A 24973-nucleotide genomic window follows, 5' to 3' on the forward strand; every position below is an offset into this window, starting at 1 on the left:
CCGATAATCTAAATATTTCCCCGACATCGAACCGTCGATGATCGGTTTAATTAATCGGCGAGAAAACTTCAAGAGGTTCAGATTTGAGACTTCGGCCGCCTTCAGTACATAAAACACTTTAGCAGACAAACGTGATTCGTTTTTTTTTTAAACTATTTAGCCCTCTTCCTATAAAACATACGTATCTAATGTAACCATCAATCGTTTAGAAGTAAAGAGCCTTTAAGAATTTTTTGCATCTGGCTCCTTGAGAAAACAGAATAGGTTAGGAAGAGTTCATAATAATTTAATCAGAAGAGATCAACTTCGCATGCAACGGCAAGACAATATTTTCAACAATTGATGACTACATACAATATAAGAGCACAAGTATAAAAATATTGCAAAGCAAAGATTTTGCCTTTTGTGCGTAATCCTTACCTTGTACTCTCCGACAGTACCGACAGTAAACCGCCAATCTAGGTTATTTACAGTTACAAGTACAAAGCGAAACAAGAATGTAGAGCGAGATGCGGCATAAAGTCGGCATACAGTTGAGTGCACGTAAATTTGCGAATCTGATATTTTCGAAAATGAAGCCTCGGGTGAAAAAATTTTACTCTTTCTTTTCGACACACTGCTGTATGTGGAATCATTTCCAGTCGATTCTCCAATTCGCGTGATAACATATAATCCGTATAACACATGTCGATCGTACAGTGCTGTTTCCTATGGCATGGAACGTATCCCCCACGTCATGTGGAGAATTCACTATACTTCCTATTATACAATGGTTTTCTGATCAGAATTGGTAGCTTAGTCAGACAATTTTTGATATGTTTTCTCAAAAGTACATGTTCAGTACATGTACAGACATGTTCTTTATAAAAAAAAAACTGTCAAACAATTTTTTCACTGATAGATGTAACTGCTAACCTTGAATTATGATTGCAATAGGCATTTAAAACTCTTTTAAGGGACAATGCATTTGTATTTTGTAGCGATATAGACTAGACTAGCAGACGTTAAAAGATGCTTATCGATAAAGCGATACCGTACGTTTAAGCTATTACGTTCTCTTTCTGACCATTGTCTTTCGTAAACATTGCGAGCACGCTCTTGTCTTACTGAATGTTTAATTGAATATATACATACATATGTATATTCTTTTCCTAAGATACGGTGCTCATGAACTCTAGCATTGTTGCATGATAGCCTCCCTTTGCACCTGTCTAATAACATATGCACCGCCAATGTATCATTATCAACACAGCTGTTAACGTCAGAAATACTATTCAAAGAAAACCACTAATCGATATCTCGCTTTTGAATGTTACGCCGGGTATAATTTATTAAATTTCTCATGCATGCAACAGAATTTTATACGGGTAACATCTGTGATTATTCAGATGCATTTAAAGCAATGTAACGGGTTTTCAAGTCCCAACAACTTGCATATATTGTTATATCGTTCCTATCGTTCTATCTATCACTTTAATTCCATTTCGTTCGAATCGCAAAGCAAGTACTTTGTTGTAATTATGTTGAGACAAGTGACACCGGAGAAAGTTATCCACATTGTTTGGCTTAGTGCTGCTTTATCTTTCTGTTGGCCGCTTCCTATTAGTAGCAGCAGAACTCGAGTCCTTGGTTTCAGAATTCTACAAATAAGTGCAATTATTAGTGCTTGCATGTTACTACTGCCTATGTTATATTCGATTTATTTGCACCCTGACGACCTGGTCGTTGTTTTCAAATGTATGTGCATGTCAACAGCTTTGTGTCAACTTATCGTTCAGACTACTATGTGTTGGATTAAGCAAGACTCTCTACAAGTAAGTTTCTATTTGCTTACCTTTGGCATTTGACGTAAACAGATATGTGTTTTAACTACGAATTACAGCGTACAGTTAGAGAAATGATGACTTATGTTAAAGAAACGCAACAGTATGAAAAGGAAATTTTCTATAAATATATCACAAGATGCGACATGTTGTGCATATGTACCATAGTATGTATGTACGCGACTGCGACTGGTTTTTCATTGGGACCTGCAATCTTGCCAATTTCTTTTCCAGCCGATGCGGAATATCCATTTCGCGTTAATTATACGCCAATGAATATTATTATATATGCGCATCAATCTATTCTTAGCTACCAATGCGCTGCACACAGTTGCGTGAGCATATTTGGAGCGCTATTGCTTTGGTTCACAGCCGCAAGATTCGAATGTTTGACTGTGGAATTAGAAAAAAGTACAAGTATCAATACGCTAATTGTTTGCATTAAAAAGCAATTATCTTTAAGGAGGTAAAGGCAACATTTGGTAATTATATCGATCAGGGCGCACATCACCAATTTCAAGTATTTTCTAAAGTGTTGTCAAGGCTATAGTTTTCAAAGTGCTTGTAAAAATGTTTTGTAGGCTTTTTATTTCGGTGTGAGTTATCCGGTTAGGTTGTTTATTGTTTTTCTTCGTGTATTAACTAACTCAAAGGATCCAAACCTAAAATCAAACCAAAGAATATGAAAGAAGGAAAGTTGGTCATTTACTGAAGTATTCATTTCTTTTCTTTCTCTGTATACAAAATAAAACGTGAGACGTATAAATGCATCGCCGTGGAAACATACACAGTCAGTAAAAAGAAACTATCATCTAATATAGCTAGAATTGTAATAATAAATAAAATAATAATAATAAAAAGTATTTTAAATGAATTAAGTTGCATTTGAAGTGGTCTGTCGGATGGATACAATCTGATTCTTTTACATCTTATATTTTCTGTGATATCAAGGTAACCTTGGATTTTTCAAGGTTAATGTGTTTGTTTCCTAACACGATATCGTAATTCGCGGGCCTCGAGTAAGTCGTTTGTTTGTCGTAGACCGCAGGAAAGCGAGCTCCACCATACTCTCTTATTTACACCATTCCCGGTAGCCCTTGGACTGCCTTTTTCGCTCTCGTCGCTCGCATTCTCAATGGTCTGGTAATGGGATAGCTGAGAAGATTAGTCGTGCGGTGTTCGGCGGAGAAGTTCTGCGCCCCTGTTGTAACCGATGAGAAGATGAATTCAAGTTTTAAAGTAAGGTGGTCTTGATTTTTCCTTGAATCTCAAAATTACACAAAATACTGAGTGTAATAGTCCGGTTTCATTTTCTCGAACGCTCTTTAAATACGCCATCGTATATTTTCTGCGCCAATTGGTACTTTTTGATAAACAGCGGGTTTTAATGCCTTCCGCAAGAAGAATTGCGGATTTAGACTCGACGAAAGTGAATCCGTTTGGACAAATCCATCTATTTGAAAATAGTTGTTGGGTAATTTTCCTCGAAATTAAAGTGTAATGTGTAGCGTACTAGTCTTGTTAGTACAATATAAATATAAGTACAATGTAAATTTTGCGAACATCGTACGAAAGCTCTTCCAAAAACAGATATGATACATTCATCAATAAGCTTACGTATTTGTTTCGTTTATCACGATGTACAGATTGCTATAGAATGCATACGACACAACGAATTAGAAGAAATGTGCGAGATAATAGGGCTCACTCAGAATAGTTCACCAATTATTCTGACAACGTTTGAAGAAACGCGAAGGAATGAACGACGAAAACTTCGAACAAACACAATAAAACAAAGTGATACAATTAGATTGGATATCTTGTCTCGTCGTACGGTTCAATGGCCCAAGGACACCCTATTACAGATAATTGAAATCGTATTTTATTGGCTAGGACGTAACATTAAAATAAAGATACGTGACCCTGATATTTCAAAAATATAAGATACAAAGAAATCATTCAAATGCAACATAATTCATTTCGAACGTTATTTGATACAATTAATAGATAACAAACTATGTTAGATAATAGTTTTTATTGAGTTATCCTATGTAATATAACCATGACCGTATAGAAAACCTATCTCAACCTTTTTTTTCAATGTGAAGTAAATTTTAACAGACACTTCGTAATCCTAACTGTTAGGGAAGTGATACATTTACACTGTACATGAGAGTGTGTGTGTAAGGGCCAGAGGGCGTCAAGGCTTAGTGGAGACAAAAGACTGTTGCCAGATGTTAGCAGAATCTAGGATAGTCGGTTGGCGACCAGCGTGCGTGCAAGACGTTCTTCAGAGAGTAATATAGATGTATAACTGTTGTGTGGGAAATATAGTAAATAATTTGTATTCCCAAATCCTCGAATTTCCTAAACACTAACGCGTAGTGCCGAATCTGTACCGACTAGAACCTTCACGGGGCTCTTACTTGAACGTATCCTCCCCGTCCCAGCGTAAGCACGCGCTTCTATTTGGCCGAAGGGAACGAGAATGTAAGTAACGCTTACGAAGCATCAACCACAAAGTGAATAATAATATCAATTCCTTTTACAGTATGTAACACCTAAAACTAAAAAATTAAAACAGTTTAAAAGCTTCTTTGTAACGCAGAAGCATTCCTGTAAAGATCATTTTCACCAAGATACAGTATATTTTGCAAGATTGCATGCAGTCCGTAGCAAGGCCTAAATTCCTTTAAAAGACATATAAAAGAAGAATTTCAAAACTTCATAAATTTTTATTGGTACAATAAAATTTCAATTATTAATATTAATAATTCTGGAAAAATGTTCCCTCAGATACATTCAATACTTCGTCCTAAAGCAAATATTTCTGTTTTGTTTTATTAGTCGCACATGACAATTCCAATTTAGTTAATAAAGTAAATATTGATTTACAAAATATAGATGTTAAATTTAAGACGATCTATGAGTGAAATGCAAATCTAGGTAGCAAGAAATTTGGAGGTTTTATCTGAAGTAGAATATTACAATTTAAAACTGAGACGTTTGCAGACTGATCTCAAAAGACAACCTTAAGTATACTTATTAAAGTCTATCCTATCTGCGACCCGGTTCTATATTCCCTCGGTTGATAAACATTTCGTCACTTATGATGAGCTCAGATTAATTTTTAGTAAACTTACACATATAGAAGGCATATAGGCTAAACATAGGAAGGCATATAGAAGGGATTATGTCGTTATATTCAAGAATTACTTAGATTTTGTTTATTTTCCTAATACAATATTTAGATAAAAACGGAAATTATACCACTCTTAAAGAAAGATAAAAGTGGTTCCAACCTCACTAGGTATATACCTCTTTCACTTTTACCAAATATAAGTAAGACATTGGAGATATTTAAGATAAGATATTGGAGAAATTTGAAACTGCAATATAACAAGTATGTACTTATTTTTTGTTATTTCAATCTTTTCCGCCTTATTCAAAATTTGATTTTCCGAATAAAATAAGTACAACGCATGAAATTAACAAATTTATTTCCGATTTATGCTGCTAACGTTGAGTTTAAAATCCCCAGCAGATTACTATCAGGGACGTTCACCAATTCTATTTTCTCTTTATTTCAGTGACAAATTGTACTTATTTAACATTGTACTTATTTAAAATTATACTTTCCTGATAACGTCAATAACTCTGTAATTGCTTTTGCCAAAGACTTAATAGTATACACTAGTCATAAAAAACTATCAATAATCAAAAAACATTTGCAAGACCTACTTTATAAAATGTACGTACTTCTTTCATACTGGAAGCTTAAAATTAATGCCATCAAGTGTGAAACTACACAACTACTCTTTAGGCCATCAATACCCACATGGTTCCAACTGAACAAAAATGTAGCCGTGCGCATCAATTTCAAAATTCCTATCACATGTTTGACTACCTCCCTCTTCACTACACTCCTCAAATTCCGTATCGATCGACCACTGGTGCCTTTCCGAACAATATCTCAATATTCTCAAAGTTTTGTCATGGCAATACAAGGAATTTTTGAGTACAGAAGACTAATGTTTTCTCTAATCCTTTACCTCAATGAATAATTAATAAACAAAAGTACATATAAACAATGTTTATACAAATTTCACGCACGCACTACAATCGTGCTACTGAATGTCTTCTCTGAATGTTTTCTCAATAGGCATACTTCTTTATGCTTTAGAACTGTTTCTGGGTAATTTCGAGAAAATTATATAAAAGAAGGGAAAACATTGGTGGAGAATATCGTAAGTTTTTCTTTGCGAATGAACTCTCCACTATTACTATATTACGTAACATGTTTTAGCGATTTTCGAAATTCGATAAGAGAGTAGAATAGTTCTGGAAGGACAGAATCATTCGATATCCGAGGCAAAATGCTAGAGAACTGTATAAACTGTAAAAATCCACAATAAAGTTGGAGTTAATTGCAGATTTAGTATAGGTTTAAGTTATTCTGCCGTAGATTTTTTGGGTCCTTGCCATTTTCAGATCTTTGAACCTTATTAATTATTTATGGATACAGGGGATTAAAGGAAGGATTAAAGGAAACATTAAACAAATACTGCATGAGGCAGTCTTCGATGTGCTGCTATGGATTTTAATGAATAGCTAGGTATAATGTTTAATCTACGATTTTTCTTACAAAATGTCACGTAATATGGTTTATATCTACAAATGTCACAAAACGAGTTGGCCCATGGAAGATTTTATATTTTGCTTCCATATTCCACGGATTCAAATTGCATGGTACATGATATTGGATGCGCAGGCAACCGGTGGTTAAACTTCATATCTGGACACCACTCTTTTGTAACCGTTTTTGTGTTTCCTGATAGTACTCGATAAATATTGTAGTACCGTGGAAAGATTGTCTGAGAAACATCCGACGAAATATAAATAATATTGCGAGAAAGTCTAAGTGCCAACAGGCCAAAAGGGTAACTTCAATTGGCGAAACGGCCCATCAATGTATCCTAGTTCCTTCAGTCAAATAGTTACTCGAAGGAAGGCGTACGTGACCATGATCGCGGACGGTTACGGAACATGTACGTGGTGGGGGTATGCAAGACAATAAATCATCAGTTGTTAATTGAGAGCCTAGTTGCGAGGAGTTAGTTAGTTGCGAGTCGTCAGTTGAGTCGAGAGAGTTGAGTCGAGAGAGAGTTAAGAGCGAGTTGCAAGTTGGTTAATCATTGTTTGCCGAGTTGTTATTGTATTTTCGATCTATCGCGAGGAAGCGCGTCAACGGGAGTCGTAAATTCCCGCTATGATTATAAGAATCGACACCGTGAACAGATCGATCCCATTATTTCTTGTGGGATAATAAGGATGATTGATGTGATATAACACTGCGATTAACAGGATTATAAAATTTATATTTCCAACAACTTAATACAATGATGTGTTACGCCGTTATGTATGATATAAATATCGTAGACGATACTTTGAAGTATGATACTCCGATAGATGTGCACTGAATGTTTTTTCGTAGTAGAGCAAAGCCCTTACAGTTGAATATAAGAAAAGGGTGACTTTCTTGGTCTAGCAGAAATAGCAATTAAACAGACTGATGTTCCGCTCTCGTGCAATTACGGAGGAAAGCTCGGTGTGGGTGTGATTTTTTGAACGAAGAAAGCGGATTCGTTGCTCACACTTTTCGTTAGTAAGGTGAGGGCAACGATCTGCGATGTTCATTGGTTCTAGTCAATGTTAATGAGTGATGAGAGGGGAAGGAAACCTCCTGCCAATGTTGCTAGTTGGTGTCATTGTTTAAGGGAAAACTCGGGTTTTCCGTTAGATAAATATCCACTTTTTCCGTCGAATCACTGCCCGCTTTCTCCCTAATTTTTAAAAGCGCATAATAAACCCCAGGACTTTTCTAAAAACCAGTCATAAACTGAAAACATTTCTAAGATTAGGAAATCTCTTAGAACAAACAGATTAACTGCAAAACATATGTTGAAACAATGAAGTTAAAAAGTTAAATGTTTATGGTAGGTCCATAGATTTATTGAGGGTCGGAATGACGGTACATGGACTGTTGGCTGTCAAGCAACGAGAGATGTCTTACGCGACACAACAGTAATGAGTTGTTAATTATTAGTTGTGAGTTGTGAACTATCAATGATAGTCTTAGTTATATCATATTACTGCATTAAGTTCATATTAAATAACCATCGCTTCCTGTTTAATCCATTGGAAATCCTAATTTCTAATATTTCTGAAGATGATACTATAATATAGATAAAATGTAATGGTTTTGAGTTTAGGAATCCATTAGTTCAAAATTTATGAGTTTCCAAAGCTTGGTTCTCTCAGCGTACTGCATGGCTTACTTTAACGTGACAACCATTTAGATGATAAACTTTATTTATTTAAATAAATATTGCGCTTGAAGTAATAGAATGTAGTGGAATATCAATTTATTTTCAATATATGAAACGATTCGTAAAATTACATTTTAGATAAGGGTTTTTATTTATTTATTTATTTATTTACATTTTACAATTTGTCCAGTAGGACATTTGGTAAAATATTATAGCTTAGTGGTATAATAATATAACATGTGGATGGCTACCCCCAGTGGGATACCATCTTCGAATTTGATTGATTTATTTCTTTAGTGTGGTGAGTGTTTGTTTGTTAAGTTATGTCCTTTGTGAGATCTGTTGGGTGTTTCCTTTTTAATCTTCTTTTTATGTTTGATGCGCCGACCGTTTCCGCTGCCAGCCGGTTTGGGTGCGTTGCTATTTCTCTGTACCTTCTTGCACTTTTGTTAATTTCCTCCTTGACCGTTGGTATTCCCAGGTCTTTCCGAATATCTTCGTCTCTAACGTCCCATGGGGCATTTACTATTGTTCTAAGAATTTTAGCTTGCATTGTCTCTATTTTGCTTATATGGCTCATTGCTGCTGTTCCCCATAGTTGTATTCCGTACGTCCAGATTGGTTTTATGATCGTTTTGTATATTTTTAATTTGTTTTTTGTGCTTAATTTGGATTTTCGACTTCTTAGCCAATGCATTTGTCTCCTTGCCATCTGTATTTTGTCTATTGTTGCTTTAATATGTTGTTTCCATGTGAGTCGTGAATCTAGGTGGAGTCCTAGGTATTTGACTTGCCTTGTTTGTATTATGTGTGTGCCGTTTAGTACAATGTGTGATGGTTTCTGTTTTCGCAGTGTGAATGTAATGTGTTTGCATTTATCGGGGTTTGCTTTAATTTGTTTTGCTTGAAGCCACTTTTCTATTTTTGTGATATGTTCTTGTAGTAATGTAACTGCTGTTGCAGGGTTAGTGTGCCTGAGTAGTACAGCTGTGTCATCCGCGAATGTCAGTATTTTGCTATTGTTAGTTGTTGGTATGTTGGCCGTGCATAATGTGTATAAAATTGGTCCTAGGACGCTTCCTTGCGGAACTCCTGCCTTGATTTCTTTAACTTCAGAGTACGTGTCTTTGATTTTTACTATGAAGGTTCTGCTGCTTAAGTATGATTTGATTAATTGGTATATCTGCTCCGGGAACTGTTTCCTGATTGATTGAAGTAGGCTAGTGTGGTTTATTTTATCGAATGCTTTTTCGATGTACATAAAGAGTGCCGTGCAATATTGTTTTGTTTCCAGCGCCTGTAAGATTTCATTGACGAGTCTGCGCATTTGTTCTATTGTGGAGTGTTTGTTTCTGAATCCGAATTAGTGACCCGGTATTAGTTGATTCTTCTCTATTATAGGTTTTATTCGGTCGTAAATTACTTTCTCTAGTATCTTAGAGAACACGGGAAGTAATGAGATTGGTCGGTAGGATTTGGTTTCGTGTGGGTCCTTGCCTGGTTTGGGTATCATTATGATTTGCGCCAGTTTCCAAGTTTTTGGAAAGTATTGTATTCTTAGTATTGCGTTAACTATTATTGTGATTTGTCTTATCGCTTTTGGCGGAAAGTTTTTCAAGATTTTGTCGTTAATTAGGTCGATTCCTGGTGCTTTATTATTTTTTGTTTTCTCAATTATGTTTCTGATTTCTTGTGCTGTTGCTTTGTGTATGGTGTAGTAATTGTCAGTTGGTGTACTAGTAGTTAGCGCATCCTCGTCCGTATGACTATTGTGGTTGCTGTTGTTGATGTTGTGTGGGGTAAATGTGTTGCATAGGTGGTTGGAAAATTCTGCCGCTTGCTCTTCGTTGCTTCTTGCCCATGTGTTATCTGCTCTTCTGATCGCTGGTACCATTTTTGTTGTCTTCTTTATTTTTTTTGTGGCTTTCCATAGAGGGTAGTTGTAGTTCTCGTGTGCAGATGGTGACTCGATGAACTTTGTGAACTCGTTGTTGTTGTGCTCTTTTATTTTGTTTTTTATTTCTTTAGCGAGTTTGTTTAGGTGTTTTTTGTTTTCTTTTGTTCTGTGTTTTTGCCATTTTGCTTTCTTTAGATAAGGGTGACTGGAAAAATATATAGCGCAACAAATATTACTCTATTACCAAGTTACTACCAAAATTATTACCAATATTTGCCCTTTCTTATTTCCATAAGACAGCATCCAACATGCTATCCGAAATTACGGTAAGTACGGTATATTGTAACTTCATATTTTCCGACCACCAAAATTAAAATGTAATGTAATTTAAAATCTGATTTGGACGTTATTCGAATGATTCCGAATAAATATTTATTTAAACTAATTATTCGTATAAATTCTTTCGGCTGAATATTTTATTCGGATAATAACTATTCATTATTCATAGGAAGTTAATTTCTCTAGTCGTTCGAATAATTTATCGTTATGTATTCGAATACATTATTCAAATAGCAATTGCAATACTATTTGAATAATATTGCGAGTAAGTGTTAATTATTTTCGATTTCATTTGAATTTTGTAAAACTCTCACTATTCTGCTGATAATATTTTATCTATAATCGATAATACTCGACCTTTTGTATTGAATTAACTGAATATTCGACGTACAGCAGCATAACACATAAACATGTTATCAGCATTAGAATAGTATTCGTTAAATACGAAAAGTCGATATTTTGAATTATGAGTGTGAAAGTATTTTATGTTGAGATTTTATCTCGGAATAGAGAGAACAAACGTGAATGAATGTGTTATAGAATTTCTTTATTCAGAAATATTAGAAATTAAGATTTCTAGTGGTTTCTACCCTATATAGTAATTTATTGATAGATGGATTTACTACAGTGGATTAAACAGAAAACGATGATTATTTAACTTGGAACTTAATGCAGTAGTGTGATATGACAACACCCCATTAACGGTTCTTGACTCTTCGCTCTCTAGTGGCTAATTGACGATCAACGACTGCGGTGCCGATATACAAGGTGGTTGGTAACTGGTGGTACAAGCGGAAAGAGGGTGACTCTACGCGAAAAAGAAGTCGAAAATATAGAATAAAAATTTTTCGTTTGAGGCTTTGTTTTCGAGAAAATCGACTTTGAATTTTCGCTCGGTACGCGTGCACTTTATCACGTCTCGTTATAACGGATCTCACTGTAGATTGTTGTCTCGATGGAAAAATAAAAAAAATTTTTTTTTTGTATATTTTCGACTTCTTTTTTCGCGTAGAATCATCCCCTTCCCGTTTGTACCACCAGTTACCAGCCACCCTGTATATTGAAGTTTCCCGACCCTTTCGATTTGTCGGCATTTGCACTTTATCGTCGACATTGTCTGTATGCCGGCGATCTTTCGGCGGTACTATAATAAAGACCAAAAAAGCTGCTGTAAAGAGAATCGTTATGCCACAAACTAAACACTAGAGAAGATGTAGAGTTTTCCTAGAAGTGAGATCCATTTCAATATTTTATAAGAAAGGAAACATTTACAGTGATTAATTTGAAAAATTACGTAGTGTTTATGAATGTCCTTTTTATGGAATTTAAATATGAACCATTATATTAAAAATCAGAACGTTTTCGAGACATCAGTGGCATCGGCTGAAGGAACAGCTTTAATTATAAATCATATTAAAAGCATAAAATTGTTGTTATTTCTGTATTTAGAGGTAGGATCACAATAGCTATTAGTTTATTCTTCGGATAAATCTATCACACCGTTCTGAGCTGAATAACCTTTATTGCGCTTTCTTACATGGACTAGAGATAAAAAAACAAAAGAATATTTTAAACCTATCGATTATATCTAGAACTATCTTCTAGTTACTATTTATTGTAACTAGCGCATCTGCATATGGATGGCGAGTACGAACTCACGTTGTCATTCTTAACAAAGATTATATTAAACAAAGCAGGAAATCTAATTAAACTGAGGAAATTTCTTATATTGTTTTAGTTACACATTTCTCTTCACATGTAACAATGAGCAAAAAAAGCAAAGGAACGGTCATTAGAAGAACGGTGTAACGCATAAATAACAAATATGTTGTGCATTGAATGGCAGCCTTATCAGCTGTCGATGACCTTTGACTTATTTTTGAAAACTTAGGAATCGAAGAGCATGGAAACGCAATTAGGATGATGAGCCGTAGAAACATAGTTAATAATAATAAGTGAGATGTATTTGCACACAGTTACTCAGTAAAAGCAACAATTACATGAAACACAGTATCTATACACTACAGCCAATGTGTGGTCTGATAAAGGAAGAAGTTCTCTCGATGTTAGTGTACACTGCTTAGGTTGCAAATTACATACGAGCGGTGGTCAGCAGCTTTGGCATGTAAGAGATTCAAAGACGTACACAGTTTTGATAAGATTGTTGATATTCTTCGTTAAATTCTCTTTGAATTCAATTAAAGTTCTAATAAAATAAAGACAGTAAAATTATGTAACTGTCGATAAAGACGATGAATCTTTCGCCTTGGATATCAGGCCGTGTTTATCACTACATTTAAAATGTTGTGCACATACTTTAAGGTTATGTGCTACAATTTATTGCATGGTGGCAATGTGTGAAAAATGTGACACATTGCTCTTAATTAACAACAAAGTTATATCGAAATGGAATGGTACATTACGGGGAAATGTACCGCACATCCTAAGTTTGCCGAAATTATGCAAAATACATTAAGATATACTTTGAACAGACCAGAAATAGCAAGATGGAATATGCTATGCGATCTCGTTGCAAATAATGTTTAAAATACGTGAGAAACTTTAAACGCTAACATAAAAGGCACTGGATTTCAATATATCGAAGAGTATCTACAATGTCTAACACCACTAACAAAAGTTTTAGATATCATCCTGGGAGAAAAAGAACCACATTATGGCATTGTGTTATAGATTTTATGTTAGAAAAAGTTAGCAACATTAATAAAAAAGAAATACAAGTACTGTGCGCCATTAGTTCAAGGATTATTGAAGAGTTTCTATACAAGATTGGCATTATTTTTTTATTTTATTACGATTGAGATTAAGCAAATTGCAGTTATAACGTTCTCGCTTTCAAAATTTAAATCTGGATGGCTGAATTGCATCGAAACGAGTCACCATCCACAATTATACGCAGAATTTCAAACGATTGTTGCTGACAAGTACGTATAGACAAAATTTTCGTATTATTATTGTGATGACGTATGCAGTATTATTTTTTTATGCAACTTGTCTTCCATTTCTTATGTTCGTTAGGGACCGTCAGAGGATATTGATAGTGCAGATGATGAGTTTTTCGATTTTGGATCATCACAACCTGAAACCAATAATTGAGTTTCTATTAATGCAGAATTGGAAGTCACAAAATTTTTCTTCCGTGAAAGTCGTGATTTGCATATGTTAAAGTATTACCCATTGATTCGACGTGTATTTTCTTTGATATAACACACCAATCTCTTCTCCTACACCCAGGGAGGGATTATTCAGTTATGCGTCAATGATAAATTTACCAAAGAGCAAAAGACTTTTATATTTAACGTTTGAAAGAAAGTTCATTGTAAAGGCCAATATGAAAAGAAATGTACAATAATGCATGAAAAAATACTTTATATTCAGTATATTAAACATGTTCCTCGATCTGCGACATAATATAATTAAATACATATAACAAATACACATATTCTAATTGGAATAAATCTTTATCCGATTAAATGATATTTCTATTATATCGATATTTTCTTTCCTCTTTTTCATGTATGTTCGTCAATTTCTAAGAAACACCTTGGCTAATCTTGATGATCCTTTTCGCATCTTGTAGGGCATATCCTGCCGTTGATCTCGTTAAGTAAACTTTTTCAATTTGTTTACTTTAAACTGTTTTAAAGCACTAATTTCACCGATGAATGTTATACTGATTTCGCGTATGTTCATCGACTTTCATGGAAAGACTTCATCAGCCAAAACGATTCCTGTTGCATCTCATAGAATATGTTTTCCCGTTGGCCTTGTTATATAATCTTTTTGTTTTAATTTTCTGTAAACTATATTTTTTGCAAAAATCCAAATTTTATGTACGTTTATCGATTACTTTGAATTCGATGGAGTTATCAGGATAAAACCTTTTGCATTGCATCCCTGGTAGGTGTAGTGCGCCGAGATTAGTCTCGTTTGCAAACTTTGTTCAATTTATTTATTATTTACTGCTATTATTGCAAAGAATTTGCTGATCGTCAATTTCAGTTACGTATGATCAGTGAGAGCTCTGCAATTGTTGCGTCTTAAGATGATTCTATTTGCTTCGTGTAGAGTATGTCTTCTGTTGATCCCATTACAGAATTTTTCACACATGTTTATTGTCAACTACTGTCTGTAACAAACATTTAATTTTTAAGTATGCGCATCGATCTCTTTGTGCTAGCTGAAGCTGTCACGGTGAAACATCCTGCATCTTGTAGGGATAGTCTAACGATTGTTCTCGCTTGTGAAATTTATTCAACTTCTTTATTCTTAACTATCGTTCTTGCAAATAATCTGAATTATTCGTCGTTTCATTCGGTTCTATCCCAACGTTTCTCCACAAACTCGTCGCTGAAAGTGATGAAATTAAGCGGTTGCTTTACAAAGTTTCCTATCATCGCCCGTTTCTAAACATAGGCTTGTTACTCAAAGCTGACTTGCTCCGCGTATTTTATTACTAACTCCTCGTTTCAAAGATACCTGGGTCTTTTCTTTACACATTGATCATAGGAAGTATACTTCAGGTGCTTTTTTGCCAAAGGAAGTCCTGGTAATCTTTGCATTTCTGCAAGTGCTTTTTCGTCATGCGAGTCATGGAGAAATTTGTTAGGCGCTAAATCAGATGTAGCTAGACAATCTTACGTTTTAACACGACTAAGAGCAACGTAGATTTTGTCCTTTGAAGAATTCTTTCTGCGAAGACCAATTATAGCCCTGGTTAATGTAGTTTCTTGTAATTTATATACAGTCACTACAGCTTATAAGATAAGGGATAACATTCTTAGTTTAACGTTAATTTCATAACCGTTCATCGCCTGCAATGTTGCACTATTAGAGATATCGGAACGTAGCCATTGATAACTTTGAATCTGCTTTCAATGGATTGGTCGTCAAATTTTATAAGCAGTTCGCTGTGGAGTGCCGAAGCGTGCAGACGTGTCTCTAGTGCCCAGCGTAGTTCGAAAACAACACGTGTCGCCCAAACGTCGAAAGAGAACACAGCTAAGTGCCCCTTACCCCCTAGGGAGAAGAAAATCCCACGCACCTAACCCCAACACGAATACAAGCCTCACAGCCTCACGACTAGTTGTTCATTCCGAATTAACTAGCTCGATGATGGCCCAGCAACCGCGACCAGGCTCTCCGGAGCAGACTCGCAGCTACCCCGAGCTACCCCCCCCCGTGGCAGAAGTGTAGCAGAACTCTCCGCACTAACGACGCTAACACTACAAAGAAGAGGAAAATAGAAACAGCAACGCAAATAAACACACACAACAGGTTCGCCGTATTGGAATCCTCAAACGACGCCATGGAAATCGTAGAACCGCCACCAAACCAACACTCACAGAGAATCCCCCCTCCCCCACCAATTTTTGTGGACGACGTCATTGACATACAGACAATGACCAAGTCCCTAGAGAGAGATACCAGCAAGGAGGAATATAACCTTAAGATAAGCAACAACAAGGTGAAAATACTACCGACGAACCCAGAAGCTTACAGAAAACTCACCAAGACACTCAGGACCCTGAACGCCAACTTCCACACCTACCAACTTAAACAGGAAAGGCCTTTCCGGGTGGTCCTACGAAACATACACCACTCAGCAGACATAGACGAACTAAAATACGAACTCTCAAAACTCGGCCACGAAGTCGTCAACGTAAGTAATATAAGGCATAGAGTCTCGAAAGACCCGTTATCCTTATTCTTCCTAGACATTAAACAAAAACCGAACAATAAGGAAATATATAACATCAGTCGCCTAATGAACGCGATAGTAAAGATCGAACCACCGCTCGTGAAAAAAGAAATAGTGCAGTGCAAAAGGTGCCAAAGGTACGGTCATACGCAGAAATACTGCAACCATACTTTCCGCTGCGTTAAATGCGCAGGCTCTCACTCCACTGACCAGTGCGCCAAATCACCGGAAACCCCAGCGAAATGCATCCACTGCCAAGGGGACCACCCTGCCAACTACAAAGGCTGCCCAGCATATAAAACACTATACACGAACAGGTACCCTAAGCCCAGAGCAAAAGAGGTATCCAACCAAACACCCAGCCCGCCGAAATTCACTACTACCCCAACCCCCTCAACCAACCAAACGCACAGTCCTACCAAATTCATCTCCACCTCAACCTCCTTTGCCCAAGCAGTACAAGGCATCCAAAATAACCCGAACAGCCAAAGGAACCTTCCCCAAAACAGTGACCCCAACCCACCAAACACAGACAACTCCTCAAGGCTTGAAAAGCTAATAGAGAAACAATCGGAGCAAATAAATCACTTGCTATCGCTACTAACACTCATCGTGGAAAAATTAGCACGCCCCGACTCAAAATAAAACCAAGGCGCATAGCACTCTGGAACGCCAACGGTCTAACGCAACACAAACTTGAACTAGAACTCTTCTTAAAACACCAGCAAATCGACGTAATGCTCGTGTCGGAAACCCACTTCACCGACAAGAGCTACCTGAAAATAAATGGTTACAAATTCTACCATACCCAACACCCCAGCGGAAAGGCCCACGGTGGCACCGGAATAATAATCAAAGCAAGTATTAAGCACTACGAACTCCCATCATTCCAGAAAGACTACCTCCAAGCAACAAACGTAGCAATAGAAGACTGTCATGGCTCAATCACCACCTCAGCAGTATACTGCCCTCCCAGACACTCCATCGCCAAAGAAGACTTTGATAACTTCCTGGACACCCTGGGCAACAGATTCATAGTTGGAGGAGACTATAACGCCAAGCACATCCAATGGGGCAGCAGACTGGTTACAGCAAGAGGCAAAAACCTCTTAAACAGCATAACAAACAACAACCTCAACTACCTCACCACATACGAACCCACATACTGGCCCACTGACACCAACAAAATACCCGACCTTCTCGACTTCTTCATAACTAAAAATATCCCATCAAGACACGTCCAGATCAACTCCTCGGCTGATCTCTCCTCTGATCATTCTCCCGTGATAGCAACAGTCAGTTCAACAATCATCGAGAATACACCTAATGGCACCATTCACAACCAACACACCAACTGGCAGCTCTTCAGAGAAGTCTTTACACACTCAACCTCAGCCTTCACCCCACTAAAAACAAAGGAAGATATCGAAGCAGCCACGGAATACTTAAACACGAGCATAATAAACGCAATCCGCCTCTCCACACCGACAAAGCCATCTAACAGCAAACAAGAATATCCCCATTACATACTAAAAAAATAGCAGAAAAACGAAGACTAAGAAGAGTATGGCAGACCCATAGAACACCGGAGGACAAACGCAAACTTAACAACGCAACTAGAAAGCTATCCAGAACCCTAAGAAACTATAAAAACGACTGTTTCCATAAATACCTCGCCAGCTTATCCCCCACAGCCGACGCCAACTACTCACTATGGAAGGCCTCCAGGAAACTCACACGCCCCCCACAAATAATCCCACCTATCCGCCGTCCGCAAGGTGGATGGGCGCGAAGCCCCATAGAAAAAGCCGACCTGTTTGCAAAACACTTGTCAAAAGTATTCAAACCCCATTCCCCCCAAACCGCCGCGGACGTTACTGAATACCTGCACACCCCCTTCCAAATGTCCCCTCCTATCGAACCCTTCTCCTCTGCTGAGACTATAGAAACAATCAGTCGCCTAAACCCCAAGAAAGCAGCAGGACACGACCTAATAGGCAATAGAGCAATCAAGGAACTTCCCACAAAAGGGATAGCACTCATCACATCGATTTTTAATGCTATCCTTCGCCTGGAACACTATCCTAAGGCTTGGAAAATCTCATTGATTACCCTCATCCCTAAACCCGGTAAACCGATATACGAAACCTGCTCCTATCGCCCAATCAGTCTTTTACCTACCCTGTCCAAACTATTCGAGAAGATGCTCACGAACCGACTCCTTCCAATCCTAGAGAACTTGAAAACACTCCCAGATCACCAATTCGGCTTCCGAAAACATCATTCTACAGTAGAGCAAATCCACCGCCTAACTCATACGATCAGCCAAACACTCGAAAAGAAAAAATATTGCTCAGCGGTCTTCCTAGACATCCAACAGGCATTCGATAAAGTATGGCATGAAGGGCTACTATACAAACTTAAAAAGATCCTACCCCACCCCTACTACTCCATCCTAAAATCTTACCTAACCAATAGGCAATTCATGGTTAAATACCTAGACGCCACTTCCGCAACATTCCCAATAGAAGCCGGCATACCCCAAGGTAGTGTCCTCGGACCCCTACTGTACTCCATCTACACTGCCGACCTACCTATATCAAATGATATAACAATAGCGACATTTGCAGACGACACAGCGCTATTAGCTTCCCACGCTGACCCGGTAATAGCCTCATCCACTCTCCAGCGAAGTCTCGACTCCATGGAAAAGTGGTTTCACAAATGGGGCTTCAAAGTCAACGAAAAGAAATCCACACATGTAACCTTCACGCTCCGAAAACAAACCTGCCCCCAGGTCACCATCAACAATGCAACAGTTCCTAGCAGGGACACAGTCCGATACCTGGGCATGACCCTGGACAGGAGACTAACGTGGAAGACACACATCTCAGATAAAAGGAAGCAACTAAAGGACAAACTAAAAAAACTCTATTGGCTCACGGGCCGACGCTCCAAACTAAATATACAGAATAAAATTACCCTCTACAAGACCGTAATAAAACCTGTCTGGACCTACGGAATCCAACTATGGGGAACAGCAAGTAACTCCAACATTGAAATACTCCAACGCTTTCAATCGAAAACGCTAAGATCCCTAATTGACGCACCTTGGTATGTAACCAATGAAACAATACACCGCGACCTCAAGATACCCACCGTCAAAGAGGAAATAGCAAAATATAGCAACAGATACAGCAAAAGAATCAACAAACACCGAAACCCCCTAATCACTGGACTACTCGATACGACGGACCAGACTCGCAGGCTGAAGAGGCACTACCCGCTAGATCTAAACGTCAGATTCATTTAATTATCCAAACTAAGCATATGCACTTACTTATAATACTTTAAATTATACCTATCTATAATAAGTATTAACTTATTGTAAATAAACAGCCATGTCACTGCGCCATGCCAGAAAAATTACTGAAAATTCTCAACGCGGGAATTGATTGTAATTTCAGCAAATAAATAAAAAAAAAATTTTATAAGCACTGCGTCAGGGAATGCTTCGTTTTCCAGCTGATTTCTTCAAAATGTTGACGATATAAATTTTTTACGATTCCCATTGGACCGTTCATCAAACCATCAGAAATTGCTATGTTTCGTTGTAACATAATTAATGATCTCTCAGTTAACGTTATTGTATGCAACATTACGCTGCATTTATTTACATTTGCAGAAATAACATCGTTGGGTAATCTTTTTCCATAATTAGCGAAACTCGTCTACTGAATCAATAATGTACATATAATAATGTGGATCAATAGTGATCATCTATCATTTTTGTATGATATTCCTCCACTAATTTTGCTGTCGGGAATATTCCTAGTGCTGCACCGAATGCTGAATATTCTTAGTATTGCTTGTTGAGGAATTTTTACGTCACCAAATCGTAAATTATTTAATAGGTCGATACTCTTTATCGTTCTTCTGCCTTATATTAGTGAAGAGTTTGCGCTGCGCTGTAATTGTAATAATCACGGGGGTAGTTATATGATGTCACCAAACAAAAGTACATTTATGCGAAATAGTTCTTCGCGGGTCTTGAATTCTTAGAGTCTGTGTTCTCAATTCTCATTTGTATAGTATAGGCAGTATAGACAGAATTCAATGTGTAATACCGAAATTTTTTTAGTAATACCTCGGAAACTAATAAATACCTAAAGCTAAAATTCTGGGTCCACCCTTCTCCTCCTTCCCATCTATCTTCTCAAATTTCTTTCAAACTTCGTAATCAATTATTGATGTCTTTCGAAACTACGTTTGAATATTGTTATGTATTATATACATTTATCATGATAATAAAACACTGTTTAAAAAGAAAAGGAACTACGGTCATCGACCATCATTCTTAGAGAGGTTTACGCCTTCCCCTTATGGTATGCTACACTGTATGATATTTTCCGGCCACGCCGTCCTTATCCGAATCGTCCGTAACAACGCTTCATCGCAGCAGGCCATAGTCATTTGAAGGGAAGGACACAAGTTCGCGACCCCTCCCCTCTCCCTCCCGCCATCCCGTCCCTCCCCAAAGTTACACAGCACCCAAAAAGCAGACTACCGAAGCGTCCTGTTTTGCGACCAAGTTTTCAGGACAGAAAAATAAAAAAAAAAATAAAATCATATAAAAGCTCCGCTCCCCAGCGGTTTAAACCCAAAGTTTGTATTAAACACAAAAAATGTAAAGCGCCGACACATAATATAGTATGGCTACGTCGTACCGTCGCGTATCGGTACCCTTGCCTACCACATCATTACCAAAATTCATAGTTTATTGTGAATACCAAAATGTATTTAAAATCGTATTTTGGGTCAAATAAACATCATTAAAAAACACAAATTCGCGACTAGGGCTAAATTTCACCCAAACTTAACGCACATTTGATCTACAACAAAGTAAAAGGCATCGAAATAATTTTAATGAACATAAAATTTCTAAATTTTAATTAAAACAAAAAATGTTTCGAAAACTAAAATTAAACAACAGTTATATATATAAGTGAAATTAGTCAGAATAATAACCCTGGTAACTTATTTGAAAATTATTGAAATAGATGAATTCTAGTCTGATCGATATAATTATCCAATATTTTACAAAGTATAGATCGAATGATACATTTACGTTCGTTGTAAGTGTTCTATTCCTTTAGGTACGCAGAGGAAGTGCTAAATAATTTCCGTATTATGGTACTTTTTTCAATAATAATAAGCACACTTGTCTTGACTTTTGGTGGAATTATATTAATTGTGGTAAGTGAGACTTCTTGTACTTTACGTATAATATAACGACTTGATAATACTATTTCTAAATAGAATTCACCACTACTTCTAAAACTGCAGTTCGTAATCGTATCTCTCACTGTACTTACGGAAGTTTTCATGTACGCATGGCCTGCTGACCACTTAAGAGAAATGGTAAGTCATGTAATCGTAATTTGTATATAATTTATTTGTTACAATCGATCTATCACGTTTCTTAGAGCGCAAATGTTTCACGAAGTGCATACAACTTGATATGGTATAAACAGACGTTAGAAATACAAAAGAATTTACTAAACGTATTAGTATTTCAAGAACCCGTAACTTTGTCTGTCAGTTGCGTGTTACCAGAGCTCTCTCTCCGTTATTATTGTTCGGTACGACAAGTTAATATTCAAATGTCAATTGCGATAAATATATCAACGAAGGATAACATATGAATAACAAATTGGTGACATTTCAGTATCTATCCAATGCCATGTCCATCTTCACCGCTTTGCGTGCCGCGATAGGAGATAATTCTACATAAGCGTATCCAGAGTATTAATTTTATCATATAATGAAGTTTTTATTACGATTATGATTAGCATCACGATTACGAAGTAAGTTCCGCAATTAGTAAAATGACAACGCTATAATATCGGTGAAAACTAATTGTAATACTTATATCAAACTTTGAACTTGTTGCGTAATGCACAAATAGACGAATAAACAGGAATCACTGTTAAAAAATGTGACTCTGTATATTGTAACAGTTACATAACTTATAATTAGTTGCATGATTGATGACTAGTTAAAATTCTTGTTCCATTATTCGTAATATTATGATTAATACAAAGTGTTTTCTTTGTAACAATCGGATACTTTACATCTGTTATAGCTGAGCGTATATGTTGAAGGTTGATATACCATTTAGTGTGAAGCTTAGGGATTACCCTTAGCTGTAAGAGTAGAGGTAGCAGCTGATAGGGCTGTTTACATTATATGATATTGTTACGATACTCCTGCACCAAATATATATTACATTTCTTTGAAATAGTACATTGTCGACGAATAAAAATAGTGCAGCTTCCAACATTGACGCAGTCCACCGTGCCTCCGGAGGATGTATTTGGGATGACAGTACATACTGCACTGATGGTGTGCAGATTGTGTTTATCAAATTATGTGTATTCAAATTATAATTTGAATTTTTATTACCGCTTTGTGGTAGTACCTTCTTTTTGGATTATAAGATTGTGCTAGAAGATTGATTTCTGTATCAAACGCTTTAAGCTTATTCGTAAAGTTTTGTAGAAATAAAATCTATTTACTTTACGGTTCTTACAAGCTATTATTAAAGAAAATGCATTTTGTAACTTATTTATTTATTATTATTGTTGTATTTATTTGTTGTGTATTATCATTATTGTCGTTATTCAAGTAAATGCAACTATATAACCAGAAACATTAAAAGGTAACAGGATACAGTAAATATTAGAATTAGGGTTAGGGGCGTGAAACGAATCTTCGTTTGGGTTACACGTTGTCGTTACGCAATAGAGAAGACATTGACTAGTGCAAATACGATTATTATAGAACCGGACAAGTAACCGCGGTAGTTAGGTACTCGAGAAACTAATGACAATGATCCTAGGTTCAATAACGAATCCGCGGTCGACGGGATGATAGATGAACGTACTCACAAAATCTAAGTCGGACGCGTAATATTCACTGATCGTAAAGAGTTACTCCTTTCATCAATGAGATCGCGAGCGAGAATGCCTTTCCCGTCCCGATGATGCCACAGAGGAAAACTATAATGGGGTGTGTCTAAGGATATGAGATCATCGGATTTGTCGAGAAAAGCCTTCGTTCAGAAAGTAAGGGAAATTGGCGTTGCTGCTAATTGGTCAATCTCCATATCGGTGGTTAGAAAAAGATGCTAGCCGCCCTCGAGGGAAAGTTGCTAGTGGGAGACGCCGCTCGTTGAAAAATATGTCTCCCCTATCTTCCCGTAGTTGGGACAAAGACTGTTTGTCGGTTTGAAGGACTTTAGTTAACTAAACCTTAAGATTTATAACGGGCCCTCGGGCTAGCCGAACATGTACTGCGGAGACGCATCGACATCTGGCAATCATCTTACTCGAAGAATAGGGTCTGCGTGTGGAGAGCCACGGGACAGAAACCGTTGGAATGTTTACTGTCGCGTGTCGCCACGAATATTTCTTTTAAGGAGAGCTATAGAATTACTCCATACCTTTGTTAGACAAAGCGTTCATCCCGTGACCGCGCCTACGTTCGGCGACTGACTGTCGCCTCGAGCCCAAGCTCATTATCACGACTCTCGAACAATTACAATCGGATTGAATAACTACAATTGTTCAATTACAGCTATAGTAGACTCTAGTTTACAATGTTGCGGGATTATCCAAAATTCCAAAGGCTCCGGTGTTCTTTCATCTCCGACATATAAAAATACCAAACTATTAAATATTAGTTATATTTCACAATATAATACATATATTGATATTATTTGCATGTTTATTGAATGGAAGGTATGAAAATCGTAACATAAATAATTAGTTATTTCATAAGAGGTATTGTGCAGAAAAGAGAACTTATCAAGAATAATTTACAAATAACATTTTTTCATCATTCAAATAAGCTGAAGTAGGTAGCAATTCTATAATATAATAATGCATGTATAGTATAATAACGTGTATAGATTATGCATGTACAACTCAGTGACGTTCTTATCTTCAAAATTGTTCACTTCAATCAAAAACATGAATAAGCTTTAAACTGTGAACAACCTAAGTAAGTATTAAAAATAAATAATATATTTACGATATAAATTTAACTGTAATAATGATTTAATATCGTTATAGTATCTATTCGTTGAATATTCGATATTTGTTACAACAACTGAGAACTCCTATAATATTGATGAATAAAATGTCTGTTGCTGTTACAGGATGTTTCAAGATTCAAGGTCATTTTAAGATCGTAGTATAAAGTCACCTTGACCTTTTATCGAAAAAACAATTTTTTGGAAATTTCATGCATTGAAATTTATAGCCGATTGAGAATTTATTAGCTTTCGTTCGAAACATTATTTTGTCAAATTATGTGTAAACGGAAATGTGTAAAGCTCTTAACTTTGTTTGGATGTAATTAATGAAATAATATTTTATTAATTATATATGCAATAATAGTAATACATATTAATAGTAAAGATATGTATTCTTTATAGCGATGAGATCTTTGAATTCATAAATGCATAACTGGATTGCATGGTTTTTAATATTGCTTGTAAAAGCTCCGATTAAGTAACGATCAACTACCATTAATAATTATGAGCCATTGTATTTTTAGCTCGTTTACCTGTTACGTCGCGATGGGTTTTTGCGGCTCCGTTATGACACAACCTCGTCTACACCCAGGTTACGAAGATCTAGGCTACATCGAGCGCTATCGCATGAACTATCTGGATTGCAAATTTTATTAAGTATAATTTAAATTTTATAAGAGTGTCTGTATATACGAAGATGCTTTTTGCTGTAGCCGTAATAAGCTTATTTAGCCACGTACCAAAGATAAATCGTATCAAAAAGACTGA

The 24973-nt window shown here is 36.6% G+C and overlaps 1 pseudogene; it reads left to right on the plus strand.

The window, feature by feature from the left end:
* The first annotated feature begins 1346 nt into the window (after nucleotides 1-1346).
* On the plus strand, nucleotides 1347-22059 carry LOC117240748 (annotated as a pseudogene).
* The last annotated feature ends 2914 nt before the right edge of the window (nucleotides 22060-24973 follow it).

Source organism: Bombus vosnesenskii, unplaced genomic scaffold (genome assembly GCF_011952255.1).
Source record: "Bombus vosnesenskii isolate JDL3184/JDL3185 unplaced genomic scaffold, Bvos_JDL3184-5_v1.1 scf7180000014854, whole genome shotgun sequence".
NCBI lineage: Eukaryota > Metazoa > Arthropoda > Insecta > Hymenoptera > Apidae > Bombus > Bombus vosnesenskii.